Here is an 18,245-nt window from a genome sequence, read left to right as displayed (position 1 = left end):
TCAGAAATGGGAAAATAGTCTCCCAAGTATTTAAATTTTTATACAGATATTTTCATTTATTTATTTTTGTTTTTGCTGGCATCTCACCTATTTTGTTATCCATTTTTCTCACTGTTTGCTGACTGAATGACCATCGTGACTTTTCAAAAAGAAGGCAAAGTGAAGGACGAGGATGCTGCTTGGTGTATGTTGCCACCTGCTGGACAGATGTGGGTATGGCAGAGCTTTGCTGGCTATTATATCCATGGCCCTGTTTCATAAAGTGGCTTCAGTGAAAACAGTTTGTTAACCCTGAGATGAGGGAAACTCTTGGTTTTCAGTTCCAGAAGGAGAGCCAACTTAAACTCTGGGTCAATTACCATGGTAACTGAGAGAGCTCCTCTCAGAGCAGTTCCTGACTTGAAATCTTTATTGCAAATAATGTGTAATCTCAGTTTAAATCCAAAAAATTGGACTGAAGCTTAAGATATGTGATTAATGAATAATTATCTCTATCACTCATGATGTGATTGGTCACACTGATGGAACATCATTCATATAATATTGGAGATTATATGTTATAATATTTTTGAGTGAGCAGCATCAATGATGGCTGTTGAGCCAAAATACAAATGTGTCAAAAATTTAAACTCTAATGTATTTCAACCTCAACGCTTTTTCAAGTGCAAATCACCAAATACATTATTACTGGATCAGACTGTTAGCTTACAGTTGTTGGGCCTCAACCATGTGGTCAGTCAAAGGCAGGTCTACTTGTAAACTCTAAAGCCTGACCACAAGGCCACCTTTGCCTTTAATCCCTGAAACAAAGGAAGAGCGGCAAAGGCTGCTCAAAGAGACTACATCCCCCAGTCTGCCCTGCAGTTTGCACCTTGGTGCGAGATACCAAACTTTCGTCTCTCATTGGTGGAGACACTGCAACACCACAGGGAGTCCCAGCAACGCAGCAAAAAGTACCAGCTGCACAGGTACACCCATTGCCTTTCCATTGTAACTGTGCTGCAGGAAGATGTGACATCATTATCCCAGATCATGTTCCCCCAGTTTGTCATCCACACACACAAATGCGCATCCACCTGCATGTGTGTTTAACCGTGTACAGCTGTTGTTTTCTGTATGGTTGCTTAAGTGGTGTTAGTCGTAGCACAGTAATTTGATAATTAAGGCATTTGTATTATTAATTCTTGCTGAGGTTAATAAATTCTGTTGTACATTTAAAGAGATCCAAAGGACTGTTACGACACTCAACATGCGCACTGCGCAAGTTTAGCCAAGGCTGAGAGAATGGGTGCTAAACAGTCATCAGTGATTTCTCTAAGGTGTGTGTAAATGAAACTGTATGTGTTAACTTATGCATCACTACACATTGTTCATAATTATGTTAATGTCAGGTTGGTTAAAAAAATAGCCTACAAATATATACGGTTCATCAATCTACTATTTCAGTAGTTGTAGTGTTCTGTTATAAATTTGAGCACTAGTTCAGAACTTATATTCTCTGTTCTTAATGTAATTTCAAGTACATTGTCATAAAGTGGTGATGTAACTAGCCAGTAATGGAAACTGTAAATGTCGCTTGTTGTGTAATCCTTGCTATCGGCATCTATGTATAAAAGTGTGCTGTAAATCCTTAGTTGCGGTTGAGAGAGACCCATTGTGGACATTTGGAGTACTGTTTATACTATGATGAAGCTGACTGTTTCCAGCAGAATTAGCTATGGTGGTAGTTATTTCTTGATTATTCAGAACAGTTTGAACCCAATTTTATATTTGTTGTTACTTATGTTCCTTCAGATAACCACAAATTCACAACTTGGTGGTTGGCGATTTATCTTTACTGGATACAGATACAGTGTACACATCTGCCTTTACTCCAGTGGGACATTATATAAGATTTTTGACTGAACTCCTGGATTGCTGCAGTTTTTCTAACAGAAGACTTAGGCCAGACGTGTGTACACCAGCATTCATTCTATATATACATATTTCACACTTGTTGTGATGAGAGGCTGTTTGACAGAGTCAGAGCTCGAACGCAAACCTTCTCCGTTCATCTGTGGATGCTGGTATCCCTCTGATATTAGCATTCCTATGTGAACTCAACTCCTTTTATAAGACTACCTTACTGTTTGGTTATTGGGCCCAGTTTCCAGGTGGTGCCCCTTTATTATTAATTCCTATTAATAGTTTTATTGATTTTAATAATTCATAATAACCTTTGATCATTATTAATTATTGCTAATAACCAAACATAATCCTCCTAGCCCCCACACAGTCATGTCTCTATGTCTTTGATCTATATATATTTTAAATCTTTAACTGTATTTTTCATCCTCAGTTGCTGCTACCTGTATTTTGTCCATCAGATTAAAACTGAACAAATATATTTAAAATGTAATGTAGCTCACAGTCAGATTCCACTTTATCATCAAGGAAATATAAGTCTGATAAATGATGAATTAATGGACAACGCTGAATAAAACTTTGTGTTAACTTATTGACATTTTTCCCGCTCTGACTTAGGCTCTTTTTTTAAAGAAAAATGTGCACCGTCTGCTTACACATGCATTAATATCTCTAAGTCCACTGCATTAAAATGGAGGCTCTGCCTTTTATTTACCTGTTGCCATGGTGAATCGTAGTATCAGAGCTCCATTGATGATGATTGGTGCGCAGTAATAGCCTAAAGGTTAGAGGAGCAAACTTATTACTAGAAGGATGATGGTTCAATCCCTGCGTTCGGCTTGCTGAGTCTGCATGGTGAAAGTGAAGAGCAGTGATTTCTCAATAGGCTTGATAATATCAAATGTATATTTAAAATTATGGTGTAGGCAATTTAAGAGAACTTTCCAACATTATCATACTCTCTGACACATTTTCTCTTTCACAGGATACTGTGGAAACTGGAGAAGGATATAAGTACAGTGGAAACCACTTATAATGATCACGTCTGTCTGGGTCAAATATCACTATAAGCAGATGATTATTATAACCTTTTCTTTTTCTTTATTTGTCATGCAGAATACCATCTAATTTATATGGTTATATTTATTAGCCTACATGAATATAAAGATACGGATTTTAATGACTGTTTCAAAATACAGTACAGCTGTTTCAAACGCAGTGTGCACATTTTTGAAGCGGTGAAAGCGGTGAAATTTACTTAAATCCCCCCATTGTCATAAGAGACTACGTTTGTCATTGAGAGAAAATGACTCTGTTTCTGTCATGATTTCAGTGTGCACGCAGCAGCAGCTGCATCTCATGGGAGTAAAGGACGGAAATAGATTTACGTGGTTTAAAATGTTTTTCCATATGTTGTCATGTATGAAGAGACCCAAAATGAATACTGTAGGTGGACTACTTGATTCCTATAGGTGACTTATTTAAACAGCATAAATGTTGTATAGGAATGATTCTGTCTCAGAGCTTCTTGATCCATATAAGCAGCTGATCACTGTAACTACAATCACTATAGGCAGTTACCACTGTATACATTTAAACACAGCAGAAGGTCATAGTTTGGACTTTATTTAATTTTCTTTTTGTCTTCACAGCTTGAACAAAATCGGTGAATGAATAAATAAATAACTTAAAAATAACGCTGGCACACTTTTATTTCTTAAATTATAAATGCTGAGCTATTAAATAAAAGGGTTGCGAGTGTGAAAAGACTCTTGATGGAACCGTCTTTTGAGTGTCTGTTTCCGACATTCTTTGACATGCAGCTGAGTTAAGCTTGACTGTTAGCCTGCCACAGAGCAGCTAGTTCTGCTGACTAAGTTACCATGGTTACTGAGCTGAGACTCATATAAGCCGCATTGATGGAGCGGAACTCTCACTTAAATTAGCGAGGCTTATCGAAATAAGCCAGGCTATCCCGTTGGCCAGCTTGATGGAACACCCCCCAGGAAGGAGAATTTTTCCTTCTCTCTTTTGTCCCCAGTGGAGTTTTATACATAAACTCTTTGTACACACAAAGATAGTCCACCAGAGTGCAGCATTAAATCACAAATTGGAGGTCATAGTGGCTTTAGGTTCAAGGATCATGGGTTAAAGCTGATGTGCAGGACTTTTGTCTCCTACCTCTGGCAGTGAGAGTGAAAGGGGGCACTCAGCTGTGATTGCCTGAGTACAAAGATGTTACTAGGATGAGGGAAGGACATTTCTCTTCGTTTGATAACATTAAAGAAAAGTCAGATTTTTCTGTCATCTTTCTTACTCATTTTTAAAAAGACAAGAAAAAGAGAGATAGAGCTGAGAGCACCAACAAGCAAACGAGAGAGCAACTGTGGTCAAGTGACCTACAGAGTGAGTGAGGAGAGGGAGGGGTGAGAAAGCCGGTATATCAGATCAATAAAACGTTATTTTCTAATTGTTTCATTGTGGTTACGATCTAGAGCACCAATAAACACACCCACACACTTCTGCTCAACCCTGCAGTGGTGCACTGCACTTCCTGATTTGGTCTGATGCCTGGGACACACAGCCTGTGTGAACCTCAGCAGTGCGTGTGCGTCGCTGAACTGCTGCGTCTCACAGGCCTGCAGTGTCCATACAGACAGTGTTGCTGCTGCAGCGCCTCTGCTGCCAGCTCTATCTTTCTACATAGAGTTTGGCTTTGATAATGGCCATCAACAATAGAATGTTTCATATAATTTAACTATAAATTTCATTTACATTGAGTTAAGGCAGTAAAAGGTTAAGAAGCATGTGCTTAATTGTGAATAATGAATAAATAATATGTGAGGTGAAAGCAGCTTTCTCTCTGACGGGCATGTTGGTGTCTGGTTGGGGATACTTCTGTGTCAGCCACACACACTTCTCACACAGGATGGGTTTTTTTTAAAATTGATTATACTGATTATTCCGGCAGTTAAACCCCGCTGTCACCTCTCCATGTGAAGAAAATCCCTTCAGATGACACCAAGTTCCCCAAACGAGCCAAACACAGTCCAACAAACAAACCTCCAAACTGTCAGGAGGGAAACTGACAACAAATAAGGAAAATAACACCAAATCTCCGCCTGGAAGCAGGTGGAACAACCGGCAAGAGTGCCGGTTTGAAATAATATCACAGAAAGCGTCAAGTCAAAGGTCAAAGGAAGCTCCGTGTCACTGACTCTCCATGCTGGACTTCCCTGCCAGAGAGGCTCATGCCCCGGTGTGCAACGCGCAGGCTGACCCACAGTAGTGACACTTCATGTCTGTGGCATATTGTACAGATGTAGACATTGAAACTATAGTGAAAGGTGTAATGTTGCTGGTATGATGTCAATATGATAATTTTGTGGCTGTAAAACAATGGATAAATTGTTTTAAGCGTCACACAACCCCCACAAAATGACTCATTTCATTATTAGAATTTGATCCATTCGGTCCAACAACACTTGGAAAGTCTTAAAGAGCCGCACATTTAACGGCCAAATGACCAGGGTAGGAATGTCGTGCCCTATATGAGATTTAAAAACTCTGTATATTGTGAAATACAGAGAGATTTATCTGGTGTTGATAGGCTTAATCAGCATTGTGTGAACTCATTTGGCAATATATGTAAAAGTTCCGCAAAACAGGTTTAAAGTGGCACATTCATTGATACTTGTTTGATACACACACACACACACACACACACACACAACTTTCACGAGTAAATGAGAGTAACCAATCACACCTCATTATATCGTATCTCACCACAAATTATTTTGTAGGCAACTTTAGAGAACCAACTTACAATTACCAACTACATAACCAGCACATTTTCTCTTCTTTCTCTCCCTCACAGTTCTTCCATTTTATGTTTGACACACTGTTAAATTAGGCTTGACAGCCTGCTACAGAGCAGGCCAGTTCTGCGGTATAAATTGCCATGGTTACTGAGCAGGGAATCATATAAGCCACAATAATGAATGGAACTCTTGTTTAAATAAGCGAGGCTTATGAAATAAACCAGGCTTTTCCTTTATCCAACTTAATGGAACACCCCTCTGTAGACTCTCGGTGTTGTTGAGTAATGTATTGTGTTTTTGTTCATGTGAGGGAAGAAAGAAGAAAGAAGAAGAAGAAATAAAGAGGAAGAAAAATATTCCAAAAGACACCTACAGAGGTCTGGTTGACTGATGAGAAAAGAAGTCAACATGGTGAATAATGGTTGAGAAACAAAAACACAAAACCAAAACCACAGCAAATTCTCAGTGTAGTACTTGCAGGCTCACATCAGGACAAACACATTTTAAAACTGTGCATCTCACAGTGGTGTTTCCTCCCTGAGGTCAGGGCATGCCAGGTTTACCTATTATTGGGCCTAGTATTGTCATTTTAGTAAATTATTTAAATTGTCCTGCTGTTGTGACCATCTCTTCCCTATTTTTCTTGAAATGTCATTAAGGTGGTGTCACAGTGCCCCTCTAGATAGAGGTAGATACTAAGAAAATACACAGGAAACACGTGTAAACCATGTGATATCTTGTCTGTTTTTGATGAGAACATAAATCTGTTGTTTTATTGGCATAAAAAATTGCCCCCCACCCCTCCGATTTCAGCAGGTGGGGGACAATGATATAGTTTGATGTCCTCCTGTCCTCCCCAATTCAGTCACCAGCCGCCACTGGTGTGGGGGTTGAATGCAGCTCATTTTTGTAGGATACAGCAGAAAGGCCTTTATACATACAGTACATTATATACAAACTTTGTATGAAGTTTGGTGTTATTATCGTTTATTTTACAATAATTATAGGTCTTATATGTATAATTCAGTAGTGGGGATGACCTATGAGGGGAAGGGAAAAATGGAGTGAGGGTGACAGTTTAGTGATAAAGTGATACCATAAAAAAAAAATACCATCAAAACTAAAAATTTGTAGCTCTGTACTGCAGTTTTTCCTTTATTAGGGCCCGAGCACCTAGCAGCTCACTCACACTCTCCATTCAAATATATGAGTATTTTTCTGTGTCCAGCTGCAGTTACTTATTGTCTCTACATACCTGACAGTACACATGTCAATCAAACTTTCACCATGTCATGTGGGTTAAAAGTCTTTACTTTTCTAAAAAATAGACTTGATGAAAATTAGGAAATTAATTTGTTTTACACACAAACTCATCAAGAGTTTTCAATTTACTAATTGAAATTCAAGTGAAAGGGCCCAAAACTTGCATCATTTTGATGACACAGGTGTGAGCGAGACAGACATGTCTCACCCTGCAGAAAATTCTCATCCTCACACCGTTGAGATTTGATGTTTCGCCATGACAGAGGAAGTTGCTATAAATTTATTGTAAATGCTCCAGTCTGCACCAAACTTTACATGTTTGATAAGAGTCCCGGCCTGAACACGTCTACATGACAATATTCCATCAGTGATGCAAACTGGCTGAATAGCGCCCCCCATGAAATTTCGGTGAAGCAGCCCCAGCAGCAGGAAAAATAGTGGACAAAGGAAGTGATGTTTATCTCCTTCTTGCACTGTCTGAAAACAGCCCGGGTCTGAAGACGTCTACATGCCCTTGACAGAAGACCTTCAATTGCGCCGCAGCCCGACGTACACAGAGGCGCGAGGGCCCGTTCAATGCTGCTTGCAGCTTTAATTGGAATTTGACACCTTGTGTAATAAGATATATATACATATATATATATATAGATAGATAGATAGATAGATAGATAGATAGATAGATAGATAGATAGATAGATAGATAGATAGATAGATATAGATAAGGAATAAGATATATCAGGCTTTGGATAAACACACAATACTTGTTAAAAGATCAGTTCTTTGTTGGTTTGGATCCAAACATGAGATTTGTTGATTTGTTGACGAGAAGAAAAATATAGCAAATTCCCAGAATGATCCTTTAAAGGCAACTTTGATAGAACTGACAGCTGACTACAATTTTCAAGTAACTTGCCCAACACTGGTCGCTATACAACACATCGATGTCCTCCAGCATATTGAGGGCTGTCAGGCTACAAATCGAACTTCACAAAAAGTCTTCACAGATTTTAAATGTTGTAATCTGGACCTGTAATCATTATGTTGCTTGGGAATAAGGGAAACAATTATACACAAATCCCCATTGTCATAACTAAAGCTTGGGACAGACTTGAAGATGAGCTGAAACCCATTTTCGCGTACTCCAGACATTTTCCCCCATGCTGAGTGCGTTTCATTGGTTGACCCAACCTGAAGGACTGAGTGCTTTCTGTTTCTGCCAGAATTTCCTTCTTCCTCTTTCTTTGTTCTCCTTTTTCTCCTCAAAGCCATTGATTCCCATGATCACAGACACTCAAAATACAGAGACTGATTGTGTCACTTTCGTCTCATATTTTCAGTTCTTCTAAAATCACACGCTCTGGTGCTGAGACCTTCAGTACAATGTAGAAACACCTGAATCTCTCATACACTGAAGCCGTATGGGAAGTAAAGAATCCATCACTCAGATTTTATAAAAGCTGTTCACTGATTAAAAAACATATTAAAACTGATCAAGCATGAAACATGCAGATCCCAGGCAATATTGATCCATTTATGTTATATTATTTTGAAAGACAGGTCATGTGGTATATTTATTTTAACACATTTAAATTTACATTAACTTTGAAATGTGAAATGTTTGCAAGTTTATAGTCATTCCATATAAGAAATGAATGCACAATGGAACATGTGTAAACATGATTTTGTTGCAGGTTTGACATGTACTGGGTCTGTACTGGTACCACAGCCTGTATGTAAAGATGAACGAAGTGTGCCATCAACTGTTGGTTTCATCAGAGCTCGTTTGAAGCTCAGAGTTGCAGCTTTTCTGTTTGGAGCCAGGACCTTAAAAATAAGGAGTTTGGGGTTTTGCCTCTCACATTCTGGAAAAACACCACAGTACCTTGGACCCAAGCTAACACAACAAAGCATGCAGGGCAGATATCATAATCAAGTCAAATTAAACTGGTTGACACATTTATAAACATAAACTCAGAGTATTTATGGTCATACAGCCCAATCCTTGTCGTAGGGATAAGTACCAACCCAATTCAAGCACTGCATATCAATAGCTACTGGAAAATAGCCTTGATATTGTGATAATAATTTTAACCATATTGCACATTAATAAAGTTTTTTTGCACATTACTAATTTTTTTATTGACATTTATAAGTCAATAACTTTCTTGATTGTGCCAGCACCTCAAAATTGTACTGAATACATATGAGTTATTAACCACCACTGTAACTGAGAGAGTCAGACATAAAAAGAAAAGGTTTGTCTTTGAGTTTAGTGGTAGTTTGGTTTATTTTGTACAATGATGAAAGAGTGTCAGTACAAAACAAAGGAAGAGATATATCAGGCTTTGATACACACACAATACTTGTTAGTAGATCAGTTAATTGTTGGTTTGGGTCCAAACATGAGATTTGCTGACAATAAGAAAAATATAGAATTGTGCTGTAAAGCATCACACAGCAGCAGAGAGTGTGGCTCTAAATTTCATCTCATGGTCTTTTCATGACACAAATAATCTTGCTTTTAATTTGATAAGCTTACATTATTTACTTCTAGGTGACATTATGAGTGTATGTGATGTTCTATTGTGTGTAGCTTTGTATTTTGTATAATGTGCCCTGTGTGTTTTTTGCATTGTACTGTTTGTTATTTTGCTGTTATGTTTGAATTGTGACCTACCTAAGGGACTGCAGATGAAAATTAGCTATAAGCTAACTCTGGTACAGTACATTAAATGGTAACATTTGTGTTTAACACTGTACATGGTCCCAATAAATAAATAAATACATAAATACAAATTGAGAGAGCCACTGGGTGTGTTTACACTAATTTAATAAAACTGGAAAACAAGCAGGATAATTGAAATGATTTTCAATAAAAGCTCCAACAGTGAGGGAAACCTGACTTTCAATATCCTGCAGCTTGTCTTAATGTCAAACTTGTAGCCACACTGAGACCTTCTTTTGGTGTCAGTTTTGGTTTCCACCACCATCTTATGCCATCAGCCAACCAGGCATCTAGTTCCTCTTTTTTCTTCCTCTGTCTTCTAAAACTGCCTCATCATGAACCAACTGTGTAGGTTTGGTTTTAACATTGGTAAGGACATTTTCTGTCATATGACCAATGTGCACATTAATGTATAAACACATAACACATAACAAAGAGGAGAAAGAAAAAGTGATGAGGGCCAAAAACTGTCTAATGTAGCTCAATAAATGTATTAAATTTTACACTTTTCAAAGGCTGTCAGACACTATGTGTTTTTTGGTTAACACCAGGTGCGTATCTATACTTCTAAAATTAAGAAAAAAATATTTTTTATGAATAAAAGCATTAATTATTCTCAAAAAATTATTATTATGTATTATGTAATTTTTTAAAGATGTTTTTACTGGTCTACTGCCTTTGTCTCTGCTGTCAGCAGAAAATCAGAAAGTTTTTGCTCTGTTTGCTTCAAAAGAGCAGCCTGTCCTCCTGCTTCTTACTGCTAGAGGATTATTTGGCCATCGCCCTGGTGTGTCAGAGAACCTCCAGGAACATTTAAGGGTCCCTTCAAGGCAGCTGAGTTCTGTACAGTCTGTAGCCAGTCGGTTTTTGTATTTAGGCACATGATAAATCTAAATTAAATAACTGTGAAATATTGTAATATAACCATCATTGATGCTTCCTTTGTAGGTTATTGGCTTCTATTTGTTAGCTGTTATCATTTGTGTGCCAGCCTGATGTCAAATTTATAGAGAAAATTATAAAAAAAAAATACTGCAGAGAACGTTCATGCCCAAACTTGAGGAGCCTTCAAGAGGTGTCAACCATAAAAAATACGTTTTTTAGTGGATAGCATAGAGCAAGCCCCCAAGAACAGCACCAGGCTTTTAGGCCAATTTGCATGGTGGCCAAACCATGTCATTACAACTTCCGGGTCCATCCATGATACTACTAACTGGATTAGGGTTCAGTTGTGAGTGAATCAAATGGTGTTAGTTGGTCAACATCACAGACTCTCAGAATCTTTAAACATCTGCTTTCTGATAAAATACTGCTGAACACAATCAGACCAACAACAGACAACTTCTCCTTAAAATATTTTTGTGCTTGGTGCTAGCAAAGATAATCATGCTAACATGCAAAATTAACATGGTTAACATGGTAAACATTAAACCTGTTAAACATCTACATAACAGCATTGTCTCTGTGAGCATGCTTATGTTACCATTTAGTTCAAAGCCATAGACTGTATATAAAGATGGACATCATGACAGCTCCCCAAAAGTGAAGCCAAAACATCTCGTTCGCCCCCTGGTGGCTGGCTGCAGTACAGGTTATAAGTCCCGCCCCCTCCATGTTAGTGGATGGGACATGAGCCAAACTAAAAAATTATTGTACATGTCAAATAAATTTTTCCCCTAGATGGTTTCTGTCATTTCAGGTAGTTCATGTCATGCTGATGTTTGTCCAAGTGCTCATTTTTCTTATAAGTTGGTTTTTAATTAATTATTTGACGATATAGAAAGGGGGTCTGACGTCATGATTGACAGTGGTGACAGCCACTCTCAAACCTCCATCAGGCCACGGAACGGCCGAGGGGGCGTGTCCAGAGGGCCGTGCAGTCTACCGTGCAGACTCTGGCTCCAAATGATGTCACACAAGCAAGATGGCCGCTCCCGGAAAGGAGATATTTTGGCTTCACTTTTGCATAGTGGCAGGAAGTGGAGATGCGTTGTCCATGCATATATACAGTCAATGCTCAAAGCATTGCTGTGCTAAAGTACAGCCACACAGAGCTGCTAGCATAACTGAAGACTCTTAGGACCAAATCCACAAAGAATGCCCCCTTTTGCACTGATTATATGCTGGCACAAACATGCCAATACAGTTTTGCAGCTGAGTGCAATTTCCACAAAATGCACATTTCAGCACACAGATTGGTCCATAATGAAAGCTGCAGAGAGCATAAAATCCTTATGTTGCATGTCTTTAATTAACAGAGGTGCCACACACAGAGCAAAACCAACTTTCGTGTATTTTGCTTCTTTTACTTCTCTAGTATTTGGCATCTATAATGTAATCTACTGAAATGTCAAATGTCAAAATACATCTATTAATGTGACTCAGGCAGGTCTGAAATGTGTTAGATTAATGTCTGAATCTTACAGTAATGTTGTTCAGGTGTCATTGAATGTCTCCAGGATTTCACAAAAACATCAGTATTGATGATCCAGCCAGCTGTGGGCAACAAACAGCTGAAATAATAAGTGCGTCTCCAAACTGAGAGAGAGGCTGTGCACATTCATGCTTGGCACAGCAGTGGTAACTTCATTAACACCGGATCAGTCAGGATCTGACAGTAATTAATATTCTGTGTTCTGCTGCACATCTACACAACTCAGCTGTTAAACACAGATTCCAGGTTTATATGGTGGAATTGTAATAAAGCAGCTCCATCAGAGCTGTCAGGACATTTTTACTTTTAAGTTGCTGAATGTCCGAAGATAATTCTGTTCCTAGGAAACAGAATGTAAAACTGAAACAGATTCATGATTTTTAGTTTTCTGTAGCTTTAATGAATTAAAACATAATTATGAATTTGTTTGTAAATGTATATTTCTTCCCGTGTTTTTACTTACACTCTTATCTTTATACCAAATAAACAAAAATTTAACTAAATTAAAGTGTGTTTAAAACTTCATTTTTGTGTACAGTCAAGAAAGATATTGAGTTATGAATGTATTATTGAAAAATTAAGGCCATAATACTTCTGTAATATGTGATATGGTTGAAATCATTATCACAATATTAACAAGGTTTTTTTTCCATCATTGATGTGAGGTGATTGAATTTGGCTGGTACTGATCTGTACTACAGGGGTTGGGCCATGTGACCATACATACTGTGAGCTTATGTATACAAATGTATCAGCTGTTTACACCGTTTACCATTTAATATCTCTGTGTGTAATAGTCTGTTGTGGGTAATGTTGTCACTCAGTTAGCAGGAGGCATCATGGCAATATTGTATTTTTATATGATTTCTGGAGACTGTCCTCCCAAGAAAAATGACACAACAGGTCATAATGTCAGGCACACAAAAACGACGAATAGTTACATGTGAGTGACAGATGACATATAGCGGCCGTAGTGATTATGAGTCGGAGCAGTGGTGCAGTTCAGATGACATTTATACAGTACCAGTTAAAAAGCTTTCACACTGATTTAATGTTAACCCTTGATTCCTTTTCTTTCTATTTTAATTAGTGATTGAGATTTTATTTGTACATAATACCCAGCTAATAGCTAATTTAATGAAGATTGAGATGTTTGCTAATTTAAAAGAAATCTGACTATAGCCATGTTTTTGTTTTATCTTTGTATTATCCATCTTCATTATGTTGATTTATGTTTGTGTAACTCTGATAGACATGGAGTGCATCAAGGGTTTTCCTCATCTTGTCATCCTGAGGTTTTCTCTTCCTGAAAGGTAGAGTAGCTACACTCATGGGTCTTTTACCTGCCTGTCAGCCATTTGATGGGGTTGGATGTTTGGCCTGATGTGTACCTGGGACCCGTGACCTCTGTGAGGGATCTTCACCTCTGATGATATTCCTTTGAAGTCTGAGCAAAAATGACGTGGAGTTCCCCAAGGCTCCATTCTGGAGCCTCTTCTGTTCAACATCAATATTCTCCCACTATCTCAGATTATATCATATTATGATTATATTATATATAAACATATTAAAATTATAGAGAAGACATGGAAGAAACCGTGTTAGAAATATGAATGAAATATAAAGAGCAAAGGTTTGCAGTCTGTGAGGGATTCATCCCACCGTCTGCATCTGCAATTAACACTTTTATCCTCAGGGAGGCGCTATAGAGCCATCAAAAATGAGAACTTCTTGCCAAATGCTGAACATCCTTCTGATTTCACAAACACCCACCTCTTCTCCCGTATTATTATTATTTTTTTTTTTTTTATTTTTTTTTTTTTATTTTATTTTATTTTATTTTATTATATTTTATTTACCGTTTTAATGTTTTTGAAATCATATTGTATGTTAATGTATTCGTGCTCTTTGTCCTCATCAGCTGTCTTGAATTGTTTTTGACTGACTTTCAGTAAATAAAAAACACTGTGGACACAGTATAACTCAAACTATACATGAATCAAAACTCTGAAATTAAAATACCACTAACTTAATAGCATTAAAACATTTTGTTATTTTATTTTTAAACCATATATTGGTCCCATTATCCATAATTCAATACAGATCTTAATCAATGGCATAAAAATCTATAGAATTTGACTAAATCAAAGTTGAATCAATCAATTATTAAACATGCAAAAAGGTTAAAATCAAGATGTAAATACATTCTCAAATCAACTCAAAATGAACAGTCAACATGTAGCATGAAAATATAAACTGACTAAATAAAATGCAATCAAAATTAATGTTTAAATGAAAATCAAAACAATATCAACTTAAAATGATCTGAATCTTAATTATTCTTTAGTATTGCAACATGTGAAAAGCAGTGTGCAATCATCAATATGTGTCTCTAATATGTGTCTATCTTAGAGAGTAATTATATCACTGATCAAATCATTCAAAAGAAATGATCAATAAAGAAACTAAATCAAGGACTAGAACATCTGACATCAGTAAATGAAATAGATCAATAAAATCACAGTATTTATTAAACATAATGCATAATCTGTCTAAGTCAGAAGAGGTGAGTAAATAACAGAGTGTGAGTCAAGCAAGAGGAAAGTTAAAAACAATCTCAGACAGAAAGAAGTTCTCCCAGAAACTCATGAAGAAGCCATTTCTACCGTCTGCTTGATGGACTCCCTTCCTGCTGCAAAAGCGGCTGATTCTGTTAGAAAAACAAAACTTCAGTCAGTCATCTCACATGGAACACATTACAGAACAAGTCCTGAGTCAACAATATTTATATATATGAAATTAATTTGGTGAAACTGACATCAACTATGGAATCAGCTACTAAATGAGCTCCAGTCCATCAGTGAAAACTGCAGTGGTAAGGTCAATTTGCAGGTCAGATAGCTAATTAAAATAACTCATAATCTCTATTATTATTATTATTATTATTATTATTATTATTATTAATAATAATAATAATAATAATAATAACAATAATAATAATAATAATAATAATAATAATCATCATCATCATCATCATCATCATAATAATAATCATAATAATGCTTTATAGTTGGGAATTTTAACATGGGGGTCTATAGGGAGTGACTCGCTTTTATAGCCACAAGTGGCCATTCAAGGAACTGCAGTTTTTGGCACTTTGGCATTGGCTTCATTTTTCAGCCCCTGAGGTTTGTGCTTGGCAAAGAATCAGGCACAACAGAGCGCAAGGGAGAGGGCCATGGCTGGTAGGATGAGAGGAACTAGGAGCAGCTCTGTGGAAGGGGAAGGACCACACACCGAGGACGTCAGCTGCTGGCGTTCCTGTTGTACTGTTGGTTCCACAGACTGAGAGACACTGACATTATTAAACTTTTAACAGAGGACTTTTTAATGTTTTACTCTTAAGGAACATTTTAGGACTTTTAGACATTTTATAGTTGCATTTTACTGGTTATTATTTTATGGTGATAAACCTTTTTAAACATTTTAAGTTGTGGTTTTAACAATGCTTGCCCCTGATTTTAAAAAGGAACATACTCAACCTTTTTAATAGAGTCCTAGGGCTATTTTTAAACCCTAGGTGGTGCTGTCTGCATTTTACAACTACTATTTACTTTTTCAACAAAGTATTTATTCTTGTTAATTAGATTGGCGTGGCCACAGAAAACTTTTCTGGTATTGTCGCCAGGATCAGGTGCTTGAGCAGAGTTAACCAAGGATTTGTTTCTTTTAAGCATAAACATGATGATGCCTGTTTTCTCCTGGTGCACCATGAGTGCCAAAGTCTGGGCGTCCTGATTCAGAACTCAAATATGGAGAATGGAAAGAACAGCTACAGGGCTTATGCAATAAGTGGGTTTTTTAATGGGGCATTGACAGGAGCAGCTATGAAAAAAAATATGGTTTAGCTGAGGAAGAAGGTAATACAGTTCTACAGGTGAGACCAGATGAACCTGTGCAGTCTCAGTTCTCAGGTTATAGGAGCTGTATTGCAGGCTGCAGCAACATGACCCAGATGAAGCCGCCACCAACAACAGAGCTACATTTAGTAGCTGATTCCAACAGTCCACAATCCACAAAGTAATTTTTATCTATCTGAGATGCAACCATTTATGGATACAAATTGTTCTCTATTGTTTAAATAACTGACTACTCATTTGAGTGCAACATCCTGTAATCCATATTTGTTGAGCTTGGAAATAAGAATATTGTGGTTAACTGTGTCAAACGCGTTGGATAAATCTAAAAAGATGTCAAGTTCAAATTTTTTCTCATCCAAGGCAGAAGAAATCTTGTTGACAAGCTGTAACAGTGCCAATTCTGTTGAATATTTTTTGCGAAAACCATATTGATGTCTTTACAGGATGTTATTCTCAACTAAGTGCTTAGAGAGTCTTGCATAAATGAGATTCTCCAGAATTTTTCAAAAACAAGGTAATATAGAGATTGGACAATAATTTGTCAAAGTATCATGATTCTTCTTCTTCTTCTTCTTCTTCTTATTATTATTATTATTATTATTATTATTATTATTATATAATATATTAATAATTATATTAATCTTGAGTCCAACACAATTATATATTAGTATTATTCACCAAACATTAATTCTGCATATATTTTACATTCACATTATAATTGATTCCACATGAGCTGGTTACGGTGGCCCTGAAGTGCAAAACACAACAACAAACCAAAAAACATAAACAAATGACAACAACTACACAACAACAAAAAGGAAAAGGTAGGGACAACAATTCTTGTTTATGATTGGACAAAACCCAAGTTAATTTTTCAAAACCATGACCACAATTGTCCCCTAATTTAACCAAATGGTTATTATGTGAGTATCTATGAGTTAGAATAGAATATTAATAGTAGAATTGTATGTGTTTTACAAAATTATGTTACTGACATCATAATTAATCCATAGCTGTAAATAAATAACAAATATAAAGCTTGACCTCAAACAAAGCACCCACCTGATGGCTTGGCGTTCCCTGAGGTTGGGGTTTAGTGGCGTTGCTCCCCTCTCCCTGCTGAGTTGAGTTCTGTGGTTCCTAAAGAGGAGTGACAAGATCAGTCTCTATTCACGAAACATTAACACTGTACATATTTTACATTCACTTCATAATCTATTCCATGTGAGCTGGCTACGGTAGCCCTGAGGTGCAAAACAAAACAACAAAAAGGAAAACGGTAGCGACAACAGTTGATGCTTATCTAGAACAATCATTGTGTTGTGGCTTCGGTTCTGTCCAATCACAGTTGTTCTTCCTACATTTTGTGTTCCTGAAATGTGTTTTGCACGTCATGGTGCCCACAGTTGGCTGAATTACATTAATAATACAGGAAGTGATCAGGTTGTTGTGGAAGAAAACAAAGCACACATGTGGGTGAGTGACAGAGAAGTAAAAAAAATATGCAGAGACATGAAGAACATTTTGTGTTTCATGAAATGTTGCATTTTCCCTTTTGTTGTGATGTTTTATTATTTTGTTGTTGTGTTTTGCATGTCATGGCCCCCAACAGCTGGCTGAATTACATTAATAATACAGGAAGTGTTCAGGTTGTTGTGGAGGAATACTGTATACAGTATTATACTGTATACTGTGTTACTCCTCTAACTGAATTAATTTTGTATGATAGTTTTGAATCCCTGTTTGTTCAGTTGTTTGTGTTCTTTCCACATTCACATTGCAATTGAATATTTGTCAATGGGATGGTGGGGAAACAAAGCACATGTGGGTGAGAAAAAGAGAAGAATAAAAAGAGGGGAAAAGTGATAACACAATTAAAAAAAAACACAGAGACATGAGGAACATGCAAAATTCTCCCACATTACACAGGTAGATGCAAAATACAATGTTGTTTGTGTCATTTGTTCCCTCTACGTATAATATTAGTTGGTAGTTTCCAACAAAACGCAGGTATAAATTCATATTAAATACTAATAATATATCATTATACCTAATATATCATTTTTAACTAATAATTTTAATATAAAAAGTAATTAAATGGTTAATGGATGAAAAATCTAAATAAAAAATTAAATGAAGGCCAAGAGATGTTTCTCTGAGTTACCTCGTCCTTGGAT

The 18,245-nt window shown here is 36.9% G+C and overlaps 1 protein-coding gene across 1 annotated transcript in view; it reads right to left on the bottom strand.

Moving 5' to 3' along the window:
* LOC122981774 overlaps positions 1–18,245 on the bottom strand; it is a 299,214-nt gene that overhangs the window by 159,959 nt on the left and 121,010 nt on the right. The gene's annotated exons all lie outside the window — the stretch shown is intronic.

The sequence above is a fragment of the Thunnus albacares genome, chromosome 5, assembly GCF_914725855.1.
Source record: "Thunnus albacares chromosome 5, fThuAlb1.1, whole genome shotgun sequence".
Classification (NCBI taxonomy): domain Eukaryota; kingdom Metazoa; phylum Chordata; class Actinopteri; order Scombriformes; family Scombridae; genus Thunnus; species Thunnus albacares.
The sequence above is the reverse complement of the archived record's forward strand: the minus strand, read 5'-3'. Positions and strand labels throughout refer to the sequence as shown.